This window comes from Cydia pomonella, chromosome 14, assembly GCF_033807575.1.
Source record: "Cydia pomonella isolate Wapato2018A chromosome 14, ilCydPomo1, whole genome shotgun sequence".
In the NCBI taxonomy this organism is placed as follows: Eukaryota; Metazoa; Arthropoda; class Insecta; order Lepidoptera; family Tortricidae; genus Cydia; species Cydia pomonella.
The window spans coordinates 12,150,286-12,155,801 of record NC_084716.1 but is presented as its reverse complement, the minus strand read 5'-3'; the positions used below and the strand labels follow the sequence as shown (position 1 = coordinate 12,155,801).

Genomic DNA, 5,516 nt, shown 5'->3' with positions numbered 1-5,516 from the left:
GGTGTAATTGAGTAAACTGAGGGGGGGGGGGGGGGGGGCGCCATGCCGTCTATGTGTACCCTTAAGATTGTGAAAATTGATGGCCTGCGTACTACGAGAATATGTGAACTGTGGTACTACCTAATGAAAAAGGGGTGAACATGACCGAAAGGTAGAAAAAAATGCTTCCTTGCTTACCTGACACAGTAGGATACAAGGTGTAGACAGAATTGCACGTGGATCTTGCGGAATATTTCCAAATTGTTGGATTTTTTTTTACAAATTTCATGGATATTTCACGGGAAACAAAGGTTGCAAATTACGATTTCTATACAAAAGTATGATTAGTTTCAATTTTTTTCCTATTTGTATGTTTTGCAATTTTGGATACTTTCCGATGGCATATCAGTAGACAGAACACCTACAGAGTGGCATGAATAATAAGTTTGGTGTTAGACTGGCACTGAAATCTTAAATAATTTAGGTATAACAAACAAGTCTTATAAAGTGACAAAATCAAAACAAAATCCAAAAACATTGACAGGATTTTGAATAGGTATGGTGAGTGCTATAATTATTAGCCAGTACATAGTAACTGGCCACTCTTAGACATAAGACTTACATATATTAGCTTGTTGCTTTCTGGAGTGGCCAATTACTGTTTAGTGCCCAATAACTGTAGTAGTCACCCGACTCGGGTCCTTTCCTATTATCTTCAACATGTTTTATAAAAACACTTCTACCTATGCTATTATTGATAGTGATATTTATGTAATTGTACGAGTTATTGATGTTGTATGAACCTAGATAATATTTCATTATTTACTCATGTTACTTTTGATTCATATCTTCAAAGTTTTATCATAAATATTCTAGTCATTGTTTTTGCTGACCAAATATTATTTAGATAATGACTTTAAATAATGTTATTTTGTCTGTGATTTATTTATCAATCTTTTAATATAAGGCCTACTTTAGTATAAAATATAGTGTACCTAGTTTATTCACAAGCTACTAACATTATGTGTAGTAAAATATTGTTTTTGTTGTCTCTTTTTTAATAAAGTTTAGATACACGGACTTCATTGATTCATTAAAACCTATATAAACATTTGTCTGCCGAGCTTAACACTTGCTTGGCTCGACAGTATCTCGCAGCGAGATATACTACCCGTCCTTCTTCAATTAACATAAAAAAGACGGGTAGTATGTAGCCGCGAGATAATGTCGCGTCAATCATATGCTAGGCCAACTGTTGTTATAATTCTTCCAGGATTTAGTCAAGTGTTTAATATCCTTGTTCCGAAACAGGCAATTTTTTTTCATTACTGTTGAGGTATTCTCAAAAAATTGGCAAATAAGCTGGGTTTCCCATATTTAGGCTGCCCAGGGGAAGCCGAGTTCTATGTAGGTTTCGCCGATGCTACCAGCTTAAAGGGCTACTAAGCTAAAATGTTTTGAAAAGATGTTTCCCGCCGAAATTCTTGCCGATCCCCTATTTGGATACAATTTAGGAGGGATTTAAATCTTCTCGGGTCAGAGGTGTAGAATAAAGACCGGCGGCGTACCTTTCTTTATTTGACTATCATAAGCGCATTGTTATATGCGTACTTGGAAAAAAACTATATTTATAGTCTGTCAAGCAAAGTCTGTCAGTAGCAATGTAAAACAAACTGAAGTATGGCAACACTCACATAGCAGTATTGCGCTAAGAAAAGCAGCAATGTACATCGAACCGAAACATATTTTTTTCCGCTGAGCGCGCTCTTCGTACGTCAACTAAAATTGCCGCTCGCGGTTTATTGAAGCATTTGGAAATTGTTATTATTATGAGAGGGACAATTTAAACTGGAGTAAAAACGATGTCAATCAATATGATAAATGAGATCAAAAAATACCTATTTGCAAACGGACTATGCTGGAGAAAATAATGTTTGAATCAAATCATTGCTTCCGCAGGTAGCTGGATTTTAATATATTATCAGATTTCTCGGTTGGAATTCAATATTAAAGATATATCACGATAAAATGCAATACAAATGCTCCTTTATGCAACCTTCAAAAGCTAATTAGACATATTTAGGTAGGTACAATCGAAAAATATATCAATATATTGAATTAAAATAAAGGTTTGTATGCTTAGTAAAAGGTGGACGCAAAAGGCGAGCGCTCGCATTCTTAACCTTTGGTATGCTTAGGAACAGATCTGCTACATATATATTCAACTTAAACATGAAGATGTCATAGCTAAATAAATGTAAAGGTTAAGGCATTTGCACTTGAGTACTTTTTACCAAAACGAGCTGTTAGTAGGTACCTATACTACTGAATTTAACTAGAATAAAACAATCCATTGTTTTAATTAGGTAAATATTAAAACCTAGGTAAGTAACCCCTGAGCCATCACTGGCAGCGGTAGCCCTGGTAGGGTATCACTGTAACTATTCTTGTCACAATTGCAGGGCTTATTAAATATCAAATATCTGGACTATTTACATCATTTTGATATGGTTTTATTCTGTTTTAGCAAACTTAGAAGACAAATAGGGAGCAAAGAGAACATGAGCACCACGGTAGAAAGCTGTTTTTAACATCAGTTCAGAAACTGAAGAAGCCCAAAGAAAATAATTATGCCACTTGTTAATTGTAAATTAGTGTATTTCTCTTGAACAATGTCACATTCACATACCAGTGTAATTTTGAAATGGTTTTACAATATACTTATATAAATATACAGATTAAAAATAAATAAAACACAACTGCAGATATTTTGGTGTTCATTTAATTTCAAGGCAATTAAGATACGGATCACTTTAGCTTACTTACACTTAATTCAGGCCATTCATTGAAAAAATATCATTAAGTTACCAATGCTACTGGTCCACTCCAACCAAGCATCAGAATACTTTGTACCTAGTCACTTATTGCATCTTAAGCATAAAACAGATCTGTTTGAAAATTTGTAATTTCAAGTTTAAAGTTTCCATTCCAAGTTTCAAAATTTATTCAGTAGTAGTTACACATAAAACTTAGTCTTAAGCAATTTGCCTAATTTATAGTACAGAGATATTCCAATATCTCTGAGACCACTCTTACATGCTAGCTTGGTAAGGTTTTGCTCACACTACTGTTTTTATACAGGCTAAAAATGTTAGATATTTACATGTATCGGCTAGATCATATTTTATATGTAGATAATTAAAAAAGTCATTTAGAAATCAGGAGAATGCTGTTAAGAAATTTTATTAACTTTCACATTAGTCTATTCAAGACTTGTCAGGAACTGACACAATTTCAGGTACTCAAAATATTAATAAAAGATACCTTGACAATGGAAACTTAACAACTTCCACTCATGTGAGTAATATGGAGTTATATTGTTTCTGGATAATAGAAGGTATGATTTAAATGTTAAAATATTTTTCTAAAATTATGCACACTGAATAAATTATTTTAATTTATTGAACAAACAGGTAAAGCGACTTAAAACTTCTCTTAAATAGGTACATACCGACTTCAGAAAGTATAAACTAGGATTTTCCATAGGTATACATGTGCAATAGCTGAGTGCATGAAACAAATCAGCCTAAATAATATATTTTCGTGATGATTAACAAACAGACAACTTTTACAATAATAATCTAAACTATTGTACCAATTTTTTTAGTTTTTTTAATTAACAAGTTTATTTTTCGTCTTGTTTGCGTTGTACACGTATGTACGTAAACCGCCGTAGGTAAGTTTTGTATGAAGAGAAACTTTTACGAACGCCTTATATTGGGAGAGTTTTAATCCTGCAACAAACATATGGAAGTATTAGGTAGATGTTGCGAAAGAAAGTAGGTATAATCAAGGTTCTTAAACGTCTTAAGATTGTTTAAAAAAGTTACCTTTGAAAATATTTGAGGACTTCATCTGTTGATATTGGGAACAATCGAATCAGTTGCGGTTTCGAGGGCACAATTCGTGGTCTTATTGGATATATTGAGGCATACGTTTTATCTTTATTTAAGCCTTTTAACCCTGAAACAGAAAAAACTGCACATTATCTTAAAAATTCTCCGGGATCTTGCAGTAATTATCATAACCTCAAAATTTTCTAATGGTTAAGATCAACGAGCATGATTTTACTTACATTGTAGGCATCTTGACTTTGCTTATGGTCATGCACAATATTATTTAATATATTGATATTTATTTTAATGCTGGGAGCAGAAATTTCTCTTGAATTAGCACCGATTCGGAATGTAAACAAACAAGATGGACGATCCACATTCTACAGATAAAACACAGATTACACGCGATTTTGGAATTATTCGAACACAGTGTTGCTAGCCCGCGATTTTTCAAATTTGCCGCGTTTTTCTACTGACAAGATTTGCTTGACCAACTATATCTTTAAAACCGCCGTTAAGTACCTAAGTAGCATAAGCTTAGCTTGCAGTAGACCGTATTAATTACTATTATGAAAGCAATATAAAACAATTATCTGTGAAGGCTCATATCGTAGCCGCCGTCATCAGTCATTGTCCCAGCGATAGCATCTCAATTCAAACCGGCGTATAAATGTATCACACGTTTTAGTAGGCTAGGAGGTAGTTACAGAAAACGGTTGCAGTCGGATATTAGGGGATTTCGAGGGTATACTCAGGTTAAAACTATAACTATTAATAAGTGATTATTAATACATATTAGATTAGTGTATTTGCTAGCTTTAGAGCACCAATAAATGTATTAATTATATTAGAGCAGACGCATTATAACAAATTGGCCAAACACTTGGTATCTATTAGAATTTGTCTTCGCACTTTTTTACGCGCTCTTAGAAAATGGACCAAAATTCATCCCTACAGGTCATTACTTACTCCACTTTATTCTCTAAGTATTTTTAATATGACCATATCAATTCTATTATCGAAAAAAAAACGGTATTTCGTTGAACACTTTTTGTTTATGTCTTACAAGCTTTACTAGTTTGAAATTTTTCAAATGTAGGTACCTACATAAGTATTTGATACGGTTCATAATAAACAACGGCACTAGTATTCTACAAGTGACTCAAAAACAGCATATTGTTAACCTGATTGTCGTGTTTTATGGTTTCAAATTGTGTGAAATATATTACGGGAAACTTGTACATAGAAAACACCACTTATGACCTGGGATATCCATTAGGAAAAATATTTTCTTCAAAAGATTGCTTTGGATGCCGCTAAATAATGTTTTTAGGTACCTATAGTCAATTTGTCAAAATCAGAATGAGATCATCATTAGCAACCTAATCCTAGACATAGTCTTTTTTTTAATGTCAGGCTATAATCCTTGAGTTCAATACATTTTTATTATATTTATTTTATTTATATTTACTACCTACGATTAGTTAGGGGAACATCACTGCTACCAGATTGGATTACCTACTTATAAGCAAGAACTGAGTTTTAGTTTCTACTTTAAGAACAGCCATAATACTCTAAGAGCATCTAAATTCACTGTTTAATACTTTTATAATAATAATTTAAGAATCGGAAAAAGTCAAA

The 5,516-nt window shown here is 32.9% G+C and overlaps 2 long non-coding RNA genes across 2 annotated transcripts; one reads left to right on the top strand and one right to left on the bottom strand.

Moving 5' to 3' along the window:
- The first annotated feature begins 1,658 nt into the window (after positions 1-1,658).
- LOC133524970 (uncharacterized) lies at positions 1,659-2,747 on the top strand. The gene is made up of 2 exons (XR_009800497.1): positions 1,659-1,938; positions 2,507-2,747. It is a non-coding gene; the product is annotated as an uncharacterized LOC133524970 (long non-coding RNA).
- On the bottom strand, positions 2,746-4,369 carry LOC133524971 (uncharacterized). Its single transcript, XR_009800498.1, has 2 exons — positions 4,115-4,369; positions 2,746-4,002 (listed from the first exon to the last, which is right to left on the bottom strand). It is a non-coding gene; the product is annotated as an uncharacterized LOC133524971 (long non-coding RNA).
- Between the last annotated feature and the right edge of the window lie 1,147 nt (positions 4,370-5,516).